This window comes from Eschscholzia californica, unplaced genomic scaffold (genome assembly GCF_041429995.1).
Source record: "Eschscholzia californica isolate CP2 unplaced genomic scaffold, dmEscCali1.0.p SCAF_2, whole genome shotgun sequence".
NCBI classification, from domain to species: domain Eukaryota; kingdom Viridiplantae; phylum Streptophyta; class Magnoliopsida; order Ranunculales; family Papaveraceae; genus Eschscholzia; species Eschscholzia californica.
Genome location: NW_028238309.1, coordinates 25765128 through 25785543, shown reverse-complemented (window position 1 = coordinate 25785543; position 20416 = coordinate 25765128). Strand labels below are relative to the sequence as shown.

The 20416-nt window shown below is 36.7% G+C and overlaps 2 long non-coding RNA genes across 2 annotated transcripts; one reads left to right on the top strand and one right to left on the bottom strand.

Moving 5' to 3' along the window:
• Positions 1-5403: 5403 nt before the first annotated feature.
• On the bottom strand, positions 5404-7962 carry LOC147557131 (uncharacterized). The gene is made up of 3 exons (XR_015233863.1): positions 7816-7962; positions 6744-6809; positions 5404-5678 (listed from the first exon to the last, which is right to left on the bottom strand). It is a non-coding gene; the product is annotated as an uncharacterized LOC147557131 (long non-coding RNA).
• An 8064-nt stretch (positions 7963-16026) lies between these two features.
• On the top strand, positions 16027-17404 carry LOC147557130 (uncharacterized). The gene is made up of 3 exons (XR_015235200.1): positions 16027-16361; positions 16446-16597; positions 16921-17404. It is a non-coding gene; the product is annotated as an uncharacterized LOC147557130 (long non-coding RNA).
• The last annotated feature ends 3012 nt before the right edge of the window (positions 17405-20416 follow it).

Below are 20416 nucleotides of genomic sequence, written 5' to 3'. Positions count from 1 at the left end.
TCACGCGGGATCACTCGATTGCATCAAGCTATGCAATTAGCCTTTGAGTCTCTCGTATGCACGAGAGCACGAGTTTTGTCTCGTGGAGGGTTTCCAGAGATGATACCCACAAACATCAAACTCCATCTCAATAGACCTACCAATCATATAACAAAAGACGAAATATTTGGGGGTCTACCCATACGAAAATTTTAACTGGTAAGAACCGTCTCACAACAATGTAATGGTATGGGTTTATACGTGAGACGACAAAAAATAAGAGGTAATCCCCAACCTTGGATGATGACAAGGCAACAAAGTTTGATAAAATAACAGAGGGGGCATGCATTTCACCAAAATGATCTACAAAGGTCTCAGGAATCAAACTAGTCATGTTGTTATGGTCCTCTTGAGCATTAATAGTATTGTCCCTTTGAACTACCGGTGCAAGCATATATATATATATATCACAGGTAGGCAATAATTGTTGAGAGAATGAGGGTTTAGGTCTATCAACTGGTTTAGACTCAGATTTCGACTGAAAAACCTCGTTATGTCCACCACCATTCTAAAAAATCGCATGATCCTCGGGTATGTCTACCGTCATGGGAGTCTCTAAGTTAATCATTTCATCACTTTCGAGAATGGAGTTGGACTTAACATTAGCACTAGGTGTAATACCCTCACCTGTACCCTTAGGATTTGTTGGAGTTTGGGGTTGTGAAACCCCTTTCTCGATGTCTTTTAATTTTGCTTCCATCTCTTTAAGGGCGTGCAAGGTGTTTTGGCTAATCTGAGTTTCTACCTCATAAAATGATTTCGAAACATCTTCAAGAGTCCTCTCATGATGAGATGCATAAGTGAAACCAACTAAGGGCTCTTGAAGATTGTCATAATCATTTGTAAAGGCATCACTCCTTGAACCTACGGGCTTCATATACGTGTCTACGACATTTGTGCATCCTAATGAGACATCTCGACAAAGAGAAATAGTAGGGCATTCACCCGTTAGGTGTTCTCGACTTGCACAAATGCTACAAACACTATCAATCACTAAATCACCATCATGCATATCTGTAAATTCTTTCCGAGACACGTTGAAAATTTTATCATGTACTTCCCCATTTTCCTTGAAAAAACATATGCCTCCTTTTGAGTAATGGTCTCCTTCGGCTATATCTTCGTCACTCTTAACGGGTGTGTCCCAATCTTGGGCCTTGTCCGCTAAGAGGTCGAGATACTCCCAAGCCTCATTAGGACTTTTACTCATAAACTCTCCGTTGCACATAACTTCCACGAAGTGTTTCATTTTGGAAGTCAAGCCATCGTAAAAGAATCCGATGACCCTCCATGTTTCGTAGTTATGATGTGGACATGCGAGAAGGAGGTCTTTAAATCTCTCCCAACACCTAAAGAAGGTCTCCTCTTTGTCTTGCTCAAAGTTCATAATTTCTCTTCTTAAGGTGGTGGTTCGATGAGCGGGAAAGAACTTTTTCAAAAACACCCTAGTCATCTCATCCCAACTTCTTATAGTCCTAGGCCTTAAAGAATGAAACCATATCTTCGACTTTTCTTTTAATGAAAACGGAAATAATTTGAGTTTAGCGATTCCCTCAAGTTCTCCATTGATTGGGAGTATCGAGCAAATGTCATCGAACTCTCTCAAATGAAAATATGGATCTTCATTCTCTAAGCCTCGAAATATAGGAAGTAATGGAATAATCTCAGGGTCTATGTCTAAATTACACACATTACTCGGAAATATGATGCATGAAAGTATGCTAGCCATATTAGGTTCAAGGTAGTCCCTAAGACTTCTAAGCGGTCGATGAACCTCATACCCATCATTCCAACTATCATTCCCATTAACATCCATTGAAGCACAATTAAAAAAAATGCAAGCAATCACAAGTGTTCAATTCGACTACAACTATCAATAATAGACAAGATGCAAATGCACTTAAGCCGCTCAAATAGGTAAAGGTTAGGGAACGATACTAGAGGTGGCGTTTGTTACCACAATTGGATCCTCTTCCCTTTTCTTGTCTCTACCTTTTTATCCCCAAACTTGTTTGCTTTCGTCCTTTAAAGCACCTTGGATGAGTACCTCAAAGAAAACAAGAATTAAAAAGAAACTAAAAAAAACAAAGAAAATAAACGTCCAAGTAAGCAAATAGCACTAAACTAATGAACAAAACACGTAAACGATATCTAAACTACTAACCCTATCCCGGCCGGTAGCGGCGCCAAAAACTTGATGCACCCGAAAAGGTTGCACACCCAAGCGGAGGTATCAAGTAGTAATCCGGCAAAACCGGGATCGATCCAAGGATAGGAGGGTAGTTTAGATATCGAAGGGTCTTATTCATCGGTTTAAGTATTACTAGCTAACTTAGACTAAGACAAAAAGGGAAACAAAGGTAAATGAAGAGTTTTATAATCGAATAAGTAACAAAAGAAGAAAACAAGTAAGTAAAACAAACTAAAATATCAATGTAAGAGGGCGAGAGAGATTTGAGAGAAGAGTTCGGAGGAACAAGAGTCGGGAACAACAAGTGAGAGAAGTGTCGAGGTTTGGGAATCCGATGTGGTGAACCTACAACTATGTACGGTCTAATCGAATGGATTGATACAAACCTAGTCTCGATTCCTAAGGTGGATGTTCATAAGCACTACGTATGTCCGGAGATAATACTTAGTCAAATAAACTTCCTAAACGAATAAAACCGAATCATCGATCACATTGCCTAATTGATTAACTATGCGAAGTACTTGATAAGACACATGAAAAACGATTGAAACAAGTAATCGAAATAAGAGAACATCAATTTATTATCAAACCCATTAAATTATCACAAACACAATCACAAATTCATCGCATTTCATCTCATAATCGACACACTAAAGTAAGCTAAACATGGAGAATGAACAAGAAATGAAAGGAAAATGATGAGAGAATCCCCCTTTTTCGGTGTGGTGCGAGACTAAGATCGTCGGAAAATATGAGTAGTTATGGTGCAGCCGATCTCCTCTTAGCAAAATCTGGGTTCCCTTTAGTAATCTGACTCATCTTCTCCATCTCAAGAACACAACCTCCATTAAAGCAAAACCCTAGCTTTCTCTCTCTAAAAATCTTCAACAAAAATCAAATCAAACAACATGGGTAGCTAGCCAAGATGATGGGGAGTAAAAGCCCTAAGTTTTCCGGGCCAAATGATGGCCGGAAAACCTAGAAAAGTCCGGCCAAAATGATGAGGATTCCGGCCAACCCTAAGAACCATGGAATCCGACCAAGATGAAGGTTCGGCCAGCTCCAAGGTGCTGTCCCGAGCGCGTCCCATAGCCGTCCCGTGTCTTTGAGCTGTCCCGAGCATGAGAGCTTCCCATACCGTGCTTGCTGGTCCCGGCTGAAGATGAAGATCAGACAGCAGCTGCTGTTCGGAGCATCCTTTCTTTATCAGCTTCAAGGTTGTTGTCCCGTCCGAGCTGTGCACGTCCCGTGCTCCTGCCGGGCTGCTGCTCCATTACTCTCATGTTGCAGCAGTCCCGAGCTGCAGCTCGGGCTGCTGTTCGGCCGGCCTAGTGTGCTGGCCGGCCTATGCGTGGCCGGCCCTCCTCCTTCTTCCTTCTCTCTTTTCCTCTCTTCCACTCAAACCCTAAAAGCTTAGAGTTCAAGAACACCCAAAAACCCTAGCCTCTTTTGCTCCTTTCTCTCTCCTTCTTGGTTGTTGGTTGAATCCAAGCTAGAAGATGATGAATAGTAGCCTAAACTACTAAAACCCTAAGTCAAGACTTTGACTTTGACTCAGACTTGGGTCCATAAAGAGAGTGCCTCCAAGATTCTTCCTTGTCTTGTTCTTCTTCTTTTCTTTTGTGGGCTTTGGGCTTGGTTTAGATATCAAGAGGTGCCTCCATCTTGTCTCTACATTTAAAACCAAGGGAAATGCCTTCAAGAAAAGACCTTGGCTTCTTTCTTTCATAACTTCCCCGTCCGAACTCCGAATCAACTTCCGTTTTCACCGTCAGACTCGTCATTGACTTCACTTGTTGTTTGACTTCTGACTTTGACCAAAATGACCAAAATACCCCTGGTGCTACTTTCTTCCCTTTTGCCGCATAAGATGAAAATGTGATAATTCGCTCTCTTTATTCCGAATTACACGCCAAACCACAAATAAACTACCTAGCAATGAAAACACAAATAATTAGAAATAAAACTCGAAAAGAACTAACTCATCAAAGTTAAGTGACCTAAGTGTGGCATTTTCACGCTACATCAGACACCTCCATATATACCTGAACTATTTTATATTGTTGTGTTGTCAATTGGCGGAAGCCGACACAACGTCTAGACCGACCCAAAGCTCATAAGTTTTGCTTAGAAACACAAATCCCATTACCGAATAATGGTACTAAATGTAAATAACAAGGGAACTTTTCAAAGATCCCTCAACGGAAAGAATTCAGGATCAAGATTTTTTGAAGATAGAATATAAAATTCTTTAACTCTTAAATATTTCCCTTTAGTAGGGTGTTATGTCGGACACTCTAAACAGAAAAAGGAGAATAACTATAACGAAAGGCAAGACTGAACTCCTCAGTCATTGCAAAACTCTTCAGACGAAGGTCTCATGTCAGAAATAACGTAGTAAGGATATGAAAAACAAGGAGTAACTCTTTCTCATATTGGTTATACTTCTCTAGTTTGATAATTAGTTCATTACTTTCACTAAAAATCAAACTTAGGGGGGTATATATGCATATATACGCTGCTGCATTGAAAACATTGACAAGTAGGAACGAACCTATGCATATGACTCATCGATGAAGTGTGTAGATAACGTGAACTGTTATGAACCATAAGCATGCCACATGTTATACTATTATCATAACACCTGCCAAAAAGCTCAAAAGAGTACTTGTACTCAAAACGAGTCATACAAAAATTTGGTTATACTGCATGAACATACACGATCCAAATCTGAAATATACTTGGAATAAATTAGATTTACTCTGAACGATTGAGTATTTATATATCATACAAGCCATACTAGTACCACTTGAACTGAAAAGTATATCTGAATATTTGTTGTGCTAACTTTGCATGATATGAAACAAGTAAATACGTCAACGACGCAAATAGATTAACGCACCTAACACATGATTTTGTGTTGTTATGATTCGAAGCTATATAGTGATCTTCCTATTATTAGCTAATAATGAATTAACAACTCTTGGAAATGTAGAATGCATGGAGAAAACATACGTGAAATGTGACGCCCCGTGTCCCAAAATAGACACGACCACGCCCCGGCAATTCACAGACGAGACTAAAATCCGGCAGAGTCTCCTCTGTAAATCGAACCGGTCGCACCTGTAAACCTGTCATGCAAACCATACATTCGCATACACAAAGAGATAAACTATCGAGCGGAAGCTAAACAAACTCAACTTAGTTTCGGGTCGAAACCCGAACCACAAAAATACAAATGCCTCATAAAACACCGATACAACTTATAAACAACTCTAAGTTTTACGTATATACATATTAGAGTTTGGTTTCTGCAATAAATACATAACTTGAAAATAACGAAAAAAACATATAAAACGACATAACTCCACTAGCCTCGTCAGACAAGATCACCGGCTGGAATACAACTCCGCCTCGAGGCTACAACCAAGAACCTGCACACTGACAACTGGTAGGGGGTCAGAATACTCACCGACACGAGTTATTCTGGTAGAAGACCAATCCAAAACCAATCACGTTTTCAAAATTTCATTTAATAAGTTGTAAACATCATGACAAAACGAGTTATCAAACCAGTTACCATATATATTATATAGAAAACCATTTTCCTTAATCTAGCAAGCAATAGCAGTGATTAGCTGCCCACCCATGGTGCGCTCCCAATAAGAGGAGAGTTCCTCAGGAGAGCCTAGAGTGCGTTAGATAGTACCAGCCCATTTATGGCACTAGCTAATGCACTACGTCTCCTCGAGAAAGAGACTTACCCCTAGCCGGTAAGCCCCTCTCCCACTAAGGGACTCCGCAATCATTGAAGAGTTTACCTCATGATACATATATACCTTAAGTATCTAAATACGTTTTTGATCACCGAGTTCGAATAAGAGAGCCGTCCCCCAATACCCATGGAAGGACCTGAACCTCATTCTCTTCGGTACCTTGTCATGCATCTAATGCAATCTTTCAAAATCAGTTTCATCCATTTATCAAAACCAGTATTCATATTCGATTCATTATCTTATCAAACACGGAAGTGGAACAACCAAGAGTCATATCGCCACAAAGCAGAGGGATCCCAATCAATGTCACCTCCCAGGCGAGCGGTCAGGGTGTACGGCCCTGGGCCTCGAGCTGGAGGCACGAGCACCAATGGCCAGCAAGTGAAGCACTCTACTCCCACAGGTCTCATGACTAGTGTCGCCCACCTCACCGGTCTCACACGGATCACAACCGTGTCCACATGTCATCCTACCCTCAATGGCTACATGCCCGTAGGTTGACAAAATTCGCAGTCGGGTACATACAAGAAAATCCCCAGTAGTTCACAATCATCGTAAAATCAGTTCGAAAACATTTCTCATATCGCATCAAAACATTTCAAGCATATTTCAGTTCCTCACATAAATCGAGTTTCATGCTACCTAAACTCTAGTTATAATGACGCATATATAACTATAGAATCTAGCATATTCATCATCTATAAAACCATGTTGGATAAAGGATTCAGAACCCCTACCTCAGTCCTTGCTCACCAAAGACCTCCCGCCTACCAGACGACCTTATTCCTCCTCATTCGCATACTCTGGGATAAGGAAGAATAACCAAAAACACCGAATAGAAACATTAGGTTCTAAACGAAGAACCTTGCACGACAAAAACGATAAATAAAACAAAACAATGAAAACTCATAACATAAAAACAAAACGATAACTTTGGAAGACTTCGACTTAACCGAATTTTGATCGATCTTCTATCTTTCATACCATGCTTACTTAGGGTCCACCAATCAGTGTTTGAACTTACTTATGTCCCTAACATTTAGTTATTAAATGTATTCCTCAAAATCCAAGCGAGTCACCTTTGAAATTCATAAAATACGAACAACAACAAAGCAGAATTTTCCTAACTGCGCATTGTTCGTTAAAATAGCCATAACTCTCTCGTCCGAGATCGAAACGACTTGTACCATACCTTTCTGGAATCGTCACAAGACGAGCTACAATATTGATGAAGACTCAAACATCTGTTGGAACCTCTATAACTATCGAATACAGTAAAAACAGTAGGCAGTTTTCAGATTTGCTGAATAGCGCGTTGTTTAGTAAAACAGTCGTAACTCTCTCGTCCGATATCGGAACGACTTGTACCATACCATTTCGGAAAGCTAAGATCCTAAACTACGACTTTTGTGTTTCGGGAAAGTCCATCCAAGTAACATATAAAGCCCAGAAAGGCTCGGACAGTAGACTAAATTCAGTTTCCGAATCGGCAATCGATCGATCGATGATTTATATCAAATAATCTCTCTAAAGTTTACTTATATACCAAAATTATTTTATTCCCAACCATATAAACCCTAGAACTATATGAATCATACAAATCCCCAAATTTCATAAACCTTAAACCCTAGAATTAAGAATTTTGACATTAAATCATCAAAACTACAATTACCAAATTGATTTTATTACTCTTACTCTACTTGTTCATGTTTTCATCCCAAACTAATAACAATTCGAAGTAGAAACAAGATTTCATTAACCCGATTCAAAAGAAATTCGATCTAGAGAGAGAAAGAGAGTTTTACTCACCAACATTAACGAACTAAGCTCGAATCAACTCATTGAAGCTTGAATTCAACAAAAAATCAAATTTCCCCTTGAAATCAACTTGAAATCTCCATAGAAATCGAATTTTCTTTCACCCAAACCCTAACCCTCAATTTCTGTCGAGCAAAAGAGGGATAAAAGGTCTGATTTTTCTTTCCTTCTCCATTCCCACGTATTTACAGTTAGGTCCCTGTTTTTGTCTCGATTGCAAAATACCCCCTAAATTTTCCTCTTTGCTGATTTGGCCCTTCTTTTGACTTCACCCAATTGTCGAATAGTCCCTAAACCAACCTTTTAAAACACGGGATGTTACATGAAAGGACCCAAACAAGGCCTCTAAGGTACGCGCACCTATCAAACTCGACTTTGCCTCGACAAAGTCACAAGATTAAGTCCTACTCCGTTAGGCACAGATCCGATTTTTCTTTAATAAGGCCACATACAAAGGTAGCCCTGGTAGCGAAAGCAACAACCAGGGGACCTAAAGGTAGTCTTGGTAGCGGAAGCAACGACCAAAGGCCCTAATATAAAAACGACCCTGATAGTGAAATCCACGACCAGGGACAGGACAACCTCGGTAGCTGCGGCGACGACCGATGGCCCTAAGGAGCAGTCGTAGTTAAACTAAACCTTTGCTCGAGTAAACTGACCCTCCACCAAGGTCCCAAGGAGACGTCCTAGTTAAACTGACCGTGCTCAAGCCGGCATTAGGCAGCTCTGGTAGCTAAAGCAACGACCAGAAACCTTAAAAGGAGAAGTCCTAGTTAAACTCACTTTATTCGAGTGAAACGCGGTTTCCACTTAGGATCCCAAGGAGAAGTCCTAGTTAACCTACAACCCTGGTAAAGGTGACCGGGGGTATAAGGAGAAGTCATTGCGAAACTAGTCATGCTTAGGCAGACAAAACAACCCTAATAGCCCAAGCAACGACCATGGATACGGGAGGAGTCCGGGTGAAACTAGTCGTGCTCAAGCCGACGAAAACAGCCCTGGTAGTGACGACCAGGGGTTAAGGAGAAGTCCTAGTTAAACTAGTCGTGCTCAAACCGACGAAAACAACCCTGGTAGTGACGACCAGGGGTTAAGGAGAAGTCCTAGTTAAACTAGTCGTGCTCAAGCCGACGAAAACAACCTTGGTAGCAACGACCAGGGGTTAAGGAGAAGTCCTAGTTAAACTAGTCGAGCTCAAGCCGACGAAAACAACCCTGGTAAAAACGGTCAGGGGTTAAGGAGAAGTCATACCTAAACTAGTTGTGCTCAAGCCAACGAAAACAACCCTGGTAAAGACGACCAGGAGTACAAGGAGAAGGCCGAGTTAACCTACAACCCTGATAGCGAAAGTGATGACCTGGGGCAGAACTCAAACTCGGAAGTTATTCTAAACTTTTTATACAGGGCTAATTTGGGTTCTATCTTGCAGGAGGAATTAGTAAGTTAGGTCATGCTAGAATAGGTCTAACTTAAACTCTATTTTGCAAAAGCGATCATTCGGAGCATGCGTAGTAAGCTAGGGAAATTGCATTAGTAAGCTTAGGATTACACTAACCCGCTAACACCTTCGGTTGAATTGGGAATTATTATGCAGGAAGCAAGGTTCAAAGAAAATGACGTCTGGTTCATCACGAAAGAACGTCAATTAGGAAGTGTTTCTTTCGCACGTTTTGGTCCTATCAAATTGGTGAAAGTCAATTTTCTTGCGAAAATTACTTTCTCAGCACTATTTTCCTACGTATCAAACGGACCCTAAAGGGAAGAAGCATCAAGGAGAAGGAAATTAAAGAAGACCTTTTTAGTTATTTTAGTACTTTATTTTTATTTTGGTGAGAGAGTGTTTAAACTTTTTTTGTATTTCTTTATTTTTTGTTTTGTTTTAAGGACTTTATTGTTTTGACCCTGAATTGGAGGGCATTTAATTTTGTAACTGTAACTAAGAAGCCTCAGGTTCACACACTTGCGAGAAGAGTGGTCGGGTCGTCTACAAAGGTCGTCGCCCGTGTTGAACGGGAGGTGACTTCTAGATGTACTTATATGATGTTTTTGCTTGCCTAATTGATTGACGAATTGTTAGTTTAATTATCATATTAGTAAGGGCATTAACCCATTACAAGATAGGAGTCAGATTTCATCACTGGTCTCTTGCCCATATAGGTAACAACATTGCGCGATCCCTAGCCTCACTTAAAATTAAAAATTGATTGGCCAAATAATACCTTCTTGACAAATCTCCAAGTTGGCTTAGCTTCATTTTCTTATTTCTTTTCGGATTTTGTTTTAATGCAGGTCCGGATAAGGTGAAAATTTGCTTAAATTCTTGCTCCGATAAGTGCAACAAAAATACTAGATTAGAATGTAATTGTATAAATTAATCTCGAAGTTTAAGTAGAAATGCAAGGGAACAATCACTTTAGTTAATTATAATGTTTTTCTATGGTGTGCTTTTTGAGTTATAAAACAAGTGGAGTCTATCATTGATTGATACAGATTTATCTAATCTTTGGATCTCATATAAGTGGTTTTTTCCAAATAAAGGTTGGAAATTTTCAAATTTATTGAGGCATTTGCTTGTAACAAAAAAAATTCATCAAGAAAACTTGTTGAATAAACACAAAGAAAGTGGAGAAGGGTTCTTGTATAATCTTATTAGAGTATAGAAGAAAGATGTTACAAAACTCTAACAAAATATTTTGTTGTCTGTCATTACTAGGTTTTCTAACAAACAATTACATGTACACTATACTCCGTCTTCTATTGTTTTCCTCTTCTTTATCAGAAATTTGACCATATGCCCTTTTGTTGGTGGCAAAGTTCTTTTTCTAGGAATCATCTGCACCGCAGGTGTGTCTGAAGTACGATCCTTCACAACACTCGAAGATCCACCATTTACGTTTCTTTCCGTCGGAAGCTTTAATCTCGCATTTTATCAGAATATGCAAAATGTTATCCAATAAACAAAAACATTTTTTTAATTAAATCCGTTATATTCTACAACTAAAATCCAAACAGATGAATTTCAAGTTAAGGGTTAACCAAAATATTAGAGAATTGGAGGTTGGCCATAACCAATTATCAGCTTTTATCAGAATTTTCGAAATGCTAGACAAGAAAATTAAAAAATAGTAATTAATCTAATATATTATAGAACTAAAACCCAAATTTAGGATTTTCTAGAATCAGTAAAATGCTGAACAAAAAAACATAGGGCTTTTGTCAAATGCTAAACCAAATATAGAGTTTTTACTAGAATATGTAAAATATGAACCAAATTTATGGTTTTAATATAATCAGAACTGTCAACACTTGGTTGCCCGAGTGGTTAAAATGTTGACATATACTCCAAAGGTCCCTGGAGGTCTCGGGTTCGATCCCCAGAGAAGGTGGAATTTCAAGATTATTGAACTTGGGGTGATTAGGGTATAAATAATGTAGATGGGCTTTAGGCCATAGTTTAGAAGGGGGTTTAGGCCGTAGTTAAGATGGGCTTTAGGCCAGTTCTTGTTTGATTTGGCAGCTACCGTGCTTATCACATCCTTGATGTATCAACGCCTTGTAATGACTATCGCACATCGAAGTCAGATTTCCAAAAAAAAAAAAAAATATAATCAGAACTTCATTAAATCTTGAAAATTAGAAGCACATATAATCGAGGTCTAGATTGTAATCAATTATTAGATTTTATCAAAATCTTCAATATGGTAGGCAATTTTTATTTCAAATGATAGTAGTAAATTTGATATAGGGTCCGTGGGTATATGGCCCAAAATAATATTCAAAAAGGGTTTAGGGTCCAATCTTCCCAAAAAATGGATTTTTAGTCCTTTTGCTCTTGGGACTAAAAACCCTTAATATATATTACATAATTCCTTCCATGTCCCAGTCGTTTTTCACGGGATTTTAATGTGTGGGGCCGCACAAAAATTTCAAACGGTTTAATGTACCTTGATTTTAGGATAAATTTAGGAAAAAACGGTTAGCTTCTCACGAAAATTTCTCTCTCTTCTATAATCTGTTTAGAAACAAAATCTAAACTTTCCCAAATCTATTTTCTCTCTCTTCTTTACAGATTTAATATGGAGATTTATTAGCCAAAAATATGGAGATTTATTAGAAAAAAATAGATAGAAACAAATCATAATTTCTCTCTCCTCTAAACAAATTTGGAAATCAAATCTTCTCTTTCCTATTATCCGAATCAATCTAGGATCAATTTAGCGTGATTTGGGGGTTAATATACAAAACATATATATCACTTTCTCTCACTTAACTTTCAGTTTTGGAAATAGTATATTTTTCTGGGAACATTAAAGCAGCATTTGTTTTCGTTTTTACTCGTACATAAATACACATCGAATACAAATTATGAAACAAATACGTAAATTATGTATTATTTATGACGAATAAACCATCATTAGTCAAGTATACAACGTAATTTATCAAATGTATTTGGGTCTTGTTCAGTAAATTACACATAATTTCTATTACATTACACATAATTTCTTTTACATTACACATCGTTTACATTCTGTTACAAAAAAATCGTTTGCACTATATTGTCGAAGAGCATATCCGAATGATTTTGCACCACCTGGAAACAAATGACCAACTTCAGTAGGAAATTCCATAAGTAACAACAAAACTGCAAAAAGAAAACATATACATTTGTTAACAAAACATATAATTTACTAGAAACGACATGTATAATGGAATAAATTATGCATACTGTTTGTTAAACTTCATAATGTGTTAGGAGACAAACATAACGTTAATTCGAATCACAAGGTCACTGTTATGTGAAAAAATATGTATAATGTGCAATTAATTACATATAATTTTTGGAACATTTATTGTACTATAAACGACAACTGTTTTGGGAAAAAATTACGCGTAATGTTGAATAAATTATATTTAATTTATGCAGATTTATAAGATGTTTTTGATATTATTTATAAAGTATGAATAATTTGTAACAAAATACATATATTTTACATTTTGTTATAAAAAACATCGTACAAAAGACGTCTGCGTTATGTATGTGTTATGTTCTGTAAACATCATGTAATGTCGTGTAAATTATATATCGTTTACATTCTATTACAACCAAATTGTACTAGATCTACTCTGGATAAAAAATGATATATGTAATTTATTGTAAACGATCCGTAATTTATGTTAAATTATATATCGTTTGCATTCAGTTATAACAAATCTTACGAGATCTTCTCTGCATCAAAAATTGTACGGAAACCTTGATGAAGATTTGAAGAAATAATCTAAAAATCTGTAACCTAAAACTACTAAAAAGTAACAAAATACATAGATACAAACACTTCTTAATCGCATTATCTTCAGTAAAGACGGATTTAACATTAACATAATAAAATCGGCTATGAATCTTAGAGAGAGAAAATACTGAATAATGATGAAGATTTGATTAGATGATACAGAGAGAAATTCGATTATAATGAAATTCATGAACAAAGTTCAAGATGAAGATGATAATTATTAAACAGAAAAGAAGAAATCAAAACCTTTAATATTACTTGAAAAGCAATATTAAATCTGATTCAGAATTTGTTCCAATGGAACGAAAAATGATTTCTGTAATGTGTCTTACCTGATAAACGACGAAGAAGATGATTTCAGCTGCTATAATGAAGAAGAAACAAGATTTCTGAGATTAATGGATGATTATCAAACGATTCTGATTTAGAGAGAGAGAGAAGATAAGCAGGTTTCGATTACTAAAGATAATGAAGATCACGGTTAATATATTTATAAACGTGATTGGAGAGAGAAAGGTGGGAGATAAAAATGGAAAAAGATATTTTGGATTTTAGAATATAAATCAGATTTTATATATAAAGAAGGTTAGTATAGGTACTATAAATTAATATGTATTTTAGGGATTTGTGTTTTCTCTCTAGATGACACCAAATGGACTAGATATCCATTTGTATTATTTTTTTGGTTTTGAAACCCTTTATAGGATTAGAGAGGACTAAATGTTCTATTAGGACCCGTTTTTTGGACTATAAGCCCAAAAATTCTTTGATATATTCTAGAACTAAAACCCAAACTTAGTTTTTTTTCTAAAATAAGTAAAAAAAAAAAGGATAAATGCTAAACTAAATTTAAGATTTTCCCTGGAATCTGTAAAATGCTGAACCAAATTTATGGTGTTACTATAATTAGAACTACATTGAATCATGAAAAATTAAAACATCACATACCACATTGAATCAAAATTACGTTTAATCAAACTACAATGAATCAAAACTTGAAGAGAATGGAGAGAAGTTTCTGTCAAAACATATATTACAAAGAAGAGAGATTATTACATAGATAGTGAAAGATAAAGCTTTATGGTGTTCGTCGAGGTCGGTGAAGTGGGGACTTAAAGGAGGAGATAGATGGAGTTTCTCTCGCTCAAGAGGTTTCTAACGGAGAATTTTTTAGAGTTTCTCTCTGTCAATAGCTTAGGGAATTACTTCCTAGATTAGCGCGAGGGAAAGATAGCACGAAATTAGTTCCTATAATAGTCGGTCAAGATTTATCATAATGGGAGAAAATTCTAACTAATGAACAAATTTCTAGAAACTAAAATGGTAATTTTTCTTAATTTGGGTGTATTTTTTAACTTGATGATAGGTTAGGAAGTAATAGATAAAATAAAGGTCAAACATGTAAGTCACTCCTAGTCGACTACTTTCTGTTTCAAATTAGGGCTATTTTGCCAAAGGGTCAAACATAAGTACGGAGCGATGAGTTCAGGGCACGAATATATTCTTTTTTTGAGCTTGGGGCGTGGATCAACTTTGACTAACTTCAGCTTTCAAAAAGTAACTAGATCAAACAAGAATTAACGTAGTAAAAAAAGATTGAGATGCCCCAAACACTAGTTTAATTTAACTTTTGATGCCCAAACACTAAGTTTTTAAATTCAATCATCCCTAACATTATTGTTGCGAAAAAATATTGAGAAATATTCAAAATAAAAATGTATTATATCCATATATATATATTTACATAACCTGCATACTCAGCATTTCTCTCTGCTAACCACCACCATTCTTTTCCTCTCTCTGTCTACTTCGCTCTTTCCCCCATCTCTATCTCTCCCTCTCTCAATTTTCTCCCTTTCTCTCGCTCACTGTCTTAACGAAGAAATTATTTTTTTCGTCGAGCTTTCGTCTCAGACAAAGGGAAAAGGTCTTATGTGAACCTTAAAATTCTCTAGGTTACTCCATAACTCTCCCACTTTCTCTCTTCTAATTGTTGTGGCGGAGGAGAAGGTTTTCACTTGAAATCTTAAGACTCTTCATGTGGGTTACCAAGAAGAAATCTTTCCTTATTTTGTCGGGACAACAGAAAGATAGAGATAGACATTCTTAGGGTTCATCTGAAAATTTTACACTCAAAACTTGGATTATATCCTGATACAAAATGTTATTCTCCAATTCATCTTCATTAGATTAAAATCTTTTGATCTTTTTGAACAACACTAAGCTACTTGAATATTGATAGAGACTATCTTTTAACAATATGCTTTAATATTTACTAACAAATGAATATCTATGGAAGTAATAATTTTTAGACCAATTTTTGTGTGAATGCATTGATGAATTAATGCATACAATCAAATTTTGTGGTCACACTTTCTGTAGTATGTAGGTTCGTGTACGAGGTTTATGAGTTTATTTGAGTGTAGAAGTTTATGTGAATATGGTTAACGGATGTAAATTTATTTTATTTTTCTTTTGAATACGTCACAAAAGATTGCAAAATTTGTGTTAGGAGCATATGAATTTAAAAGTTATATTTTGGAGAAATCTCATGTTTTAAACTAATACAAGTGTCAACTAACGGTAACGGTAAAGGTTAAAAGCACAAGATGCAAGTTCAAATACAACGAAGTTAACAGAAAAGACTAGAAAGCCACACCTCACTGACCGAGAGACTACAACTGAAAAAGGGAATCAAGGGTTTAGTGCTGCTTGCGCAACATCATGCGCTAACTTGTTTTCCGCACGTGGGATGGGTCGGATCTGAACCCACTCAAAACCCACCAAGATTTGCTTTGCTTCCAGAACCGTCGATCTTATGCGCCATGGGATAAAATCTAGGTCGTCCACAACCGCAGAGATTATAAGTTGGGCATCCCTCTCTATATAAATCTTCTTGAACCCTAGATTACCCGCACAAGCACAAGCCAACAACAAAGCTTCGGCTTCACTTTCCATGGAAGATCTAGGATTTATCCTTCGTCCTTCTTGGAAAATCATTCCTCCCACTTCATTTCTGGTCACCACTCCCACCGAAGCCCCTTGGTTATTGGAGGAGCCATCATAGTTAATCCGCACCGTATCAGTATTAAGGGAATAAAGATCCCGATCAGAGATGTCGGTGGTGGTTGTCGGTTCTTCAGAAAAACCAGATCCCAACTTCAGAGCTTTGGTCATGATTCGATGCGGTTGGATCTCGACTTGGTTTAAGTGTTTATCAATTCTTTCCGACCAAAAACACAAAATAAGGTAAAAATAAAATGAAACTCTAAAATGATTTATATTTGAGAGATTAATAAGATTTCTGATCAAAGTTTCTGGTTCATTTTCTAGTGAACATGGTTTGATAACCTGAGCTGCCATCCAAACCTCAACAAATCTGCGGCAACTATTGAATAGATGATGGATCGTTTCCTCCTGCTGGTTACACAACACACAGATCGTAGAGATATTGTGGCTTCCTTTAGCAATATTGGAGAGAACAAGTAATCTTTTATTTAATACTTTCCAAATAAAATGTAGAATTTTCGTTCAATATGCTTAAGTTTCCATAGTTTTGACCACGGGAAGTTATCATCAACTCTGGGATTGGTTTGAGATGGTGAGATTTCCTTAAAGAACGACTTAGGAGTAAATATGCCATTGAGTGTTGGAGTCCATACAAGTCTGTCTTGTAGATTACAGGACGATAGTGGAATATGTTGAATTGCGGTAACAGTGTTGGGATCAAAAACTGCTTGTAATAGATCTGTTTTCCTTGAATAATCATTGTGATTAATTAAGTCTGATACCCAACATACATTTTCAGGGATTTTTGTAATGCATTGGGGTCTGCAGTCTGCCGATTCTGGTATCCAAGGATCTGCAGTGATACGAACCGAAGATCCATCGCCTATCAACCAACACCATTTTCTCTGAATCACCTCTTTCACTTCCATGAAGGAGTTCAAAAGTGGAAAAGCATTTCTGATTTTATTTTCATTCCAAAAGTTGTCTGCTCTGTAATATTTAGGTTTCAGTATTTTTCCCAAGTAGCGGTAGGGTTAGTCAAGAGTCTCCAGGCAAGTTTTGCCACAAAGGACTGATTGACTTTGGCCAACGACCGAATACCCAATCCCCCTCCCCCCGATTCCTTAAGGTTTGCCCCTTTCACAAAATAACTCTTCACATTATCTTTGGTCTCTAAACTCATTGACCCAATGGTTTTGGATCCTAAACCCATGCTTCGTAAAATTATCTTCTCATTTTTGTAAATTATGCCATCTAAATGTGATTTGAATACTCCTGAGATATACCCAAAGCATATGTGTTAAGTTATAATTTTTTTCTTTTCCAACTGATCTGATTGAATCTACAATTTTCAATATTTCTAAGGTAAAAAAAAAGAGTTTATGAACCCACGTCCAGGGTCGCGCCTGAGAATTACGGGGCCCTGTGCGAAATTTGAACATGGGCCCCTTCGTGCAATAAAAAATTATAAAAAGAAACGAATAACATGCAAGACAATTTATCCGCCAGTAAATGAACCTATAAATGAATGCAATAATATTTTAAGCAAAGTAGTCATAGGAAAACGGGCAAGAGAGGGAAGCCCACTCGGCATGCCCTTTATATTAGGTATTTTATTTATTTTAGAAGTTGTCTCTTTATTTGCATCTTTATCAAATTAGGTATCTTAACAAACAAGAAATTAGTATTTAGGTGAAGTATGCACTATAGTCATTGACAACGAATCAGTTGAAAATTTTATCTCTTCTAAACTTGTCAAGCATTTGGGTATCCCTACTCTTCCCAACGATTATCCGTACAAAACGGCTTGGATTTAAGCCAGGTCTGATATTCGTGTAGATCGTTTTCCCAAGATTCCTATTTTTATTGGTTCTACTTGTAGGGTTTTGTGGGTCACTTACTACTAGTGTTTATTGGGATAACTTTGACATCCAATGTAAAACAGTAGTATTCCCATGGATCATCATCCATAGGTTAATAATCACCTAATAGGTAGAAATTACCTTAATCGCTAGTTTTCTCTCGAACCTTTACAACCGCATACGAAGACCAAGAGTTTCAATTGTAGCTCCTCTACCTGGGACACCGAGTTGTCTACTTAATCTCCCACCTTGTTTATTAGATAGAACAACAATGGTAGTTTGATTACAAGAAGAACTCCTTCTTTAATTGACAAGTTGATAGCTTTTGGGAATCATCTCTCTTTCTCTTCTCTAGTTTATGGTGTAGAGTTAGCAAGCTCTTCGAAAAATTCCACATCTTATTCAATCTCCCAAGGGTCTTTATATAGAGTTCTAAGTTAGAGTTCAACCCTAATTAGATTCCCAAAAAACCCTTTTTGAATAAGATTGAGGAAATAGTCAAAAATAGAAAGAGTTATTTCCTAAATAGGCCCCAACTTTGTGACCGGTTTCCTGCCTAGGCCCCTACATTATCAAAAATACCCAGATGGCCCCCTTTTTACGATTCCGTTATAACACCGTTAACTAGTCACATTTCTCTCTCCTCCATCTCATCTCTTGTCTCTGCCACCTCATTGTCTTCACCGGCAAAGGTCGTCGGCCGGCCAATTTTTCGGCCGACGACCTTCAACCCAAAAAAAGCCATTTACTTTTTTTCTATCTCCTCTCACTCTCTCTCTAAAAAAAATCGTTTTTTTTCCTCTCTCTCTTTCTAGAATTCTAGAGAGAGAAGAGGTTCGTTCAAGAACTCATATGGATTACATCACCTACCTGACGCAAAAGTTTGATGACATTATTTTCACTTACACTCCAATAAAAAATAACTCTCAGGCGGACCAGTTAGCTAAATGGGGACGAAGGAATTGTAGCGGACGGATTTGACTCTCGGTGTAAAATCTTCATTGGGATGTACATTCGTCTTCTCTGTAGTTCTTGTGTATGTAATGTCTGAACAAATAAAAAATTCCAACATACTTTAGTTTTCGTCATCGTTATTTGTAGACCTTGAAATTAAAGCTGAATTTACAGAATTTATTCAACTGAAAGAGAGAAGAAAAGCAAAATCTTACCTTAATAGAGTTGTTTCTTCATCCAAATCGAGAATTATAGAGATAACTAATATCGAGAGTTATAGAGAGAAGAAGCGATATCTAGAGTTGCAAAGAGAAGAAGGGAGATTGAGAGTTATAGAGAGATGAAGAGAGAGCTAGAATTAGTAAAGAAGAGAAAGTGAGAGTTTTACAGAAGAAGAGACACTGATAGTTCTGGAGGGAAGAAGATGAAAGATGCGAGAGAGATAACCTACTGCGAGAACACGAGAGAAAGAGAAAGCGAGATGATTAAATTAGGGATTAACATATTCGACGACACAGAAAGTCGTTGAAAATAGAGTTCACGGAAAATTTCTACAAAATTATGGCAGAAAATGTTTCGCGCCAGGAATTTTTGTTCTCTAGTGATGAAAAGTGGTTTCTCACCGTTGGAAAAAGAGTCGCCAGCGACCGAAAGTCGTCGTAAGTTTTTTTCAACAAAGTTTAAGGTTCTTGGAAAAGAGTATTTTCTGAAAAGAGCCACAAAAAGTTTCGACGGAATCAAGGAGGAAATATCGTCGCTAATACAAACTATTTTCATTCAATATCTTAGGGAATTATTTCCTAGATAGCAGAGAATTTATTCCTGTAATATTAGGTCAAGGTTTTTCATGATCGGAGAAACATCAAATTAATGAATAAATTTGAAGAAACTAAAAAGGTAATTTATCTCTCTTAATTTTTGGTGGATTTTTTAAGTTGTTCATAGGTTAGGAAGTAATAGATAAAATAAAGGCCAAACATGTAAATTACTCCTAATAGAGGAATTTCTATTTCACATTATCTTTGGTCTCTAAACCTATGCCTAGTAAAATTATCTCTCATTTTTGTAAATCACGCAATTTAAATGTTATTTGAAACTCTTAAAATATACCCAAAGCATCTTTGTTAAGTTATGATTTTTTTTCTAACTCATGTGACTGAATCTACAATTTTTAATATCTCCAAGTAAAAAAACGAGTTTATGTTGCCACGCCAAATTTTGGTTGGCTAAGATTTAGTACCAAAAATGATTCAGAGAAACAAAATCTCTCAGATAGAGTTTTATTAATAGAGCTATTTTTCTAATTATGATTCAAGAAAGAAAAATCTTATAAATTGTAGTCTTTTTCTTGGTTACTCCACCATTTCTGAAGTAGTAAAAAAGCTAATTAGAGGAAAAAAAATATAATTGTGTTTTGGTTGAGATGGAGAGTAAGTTGAGGTGCGGAAAGAATACTGTAATTCTGCTGATGATAACAGT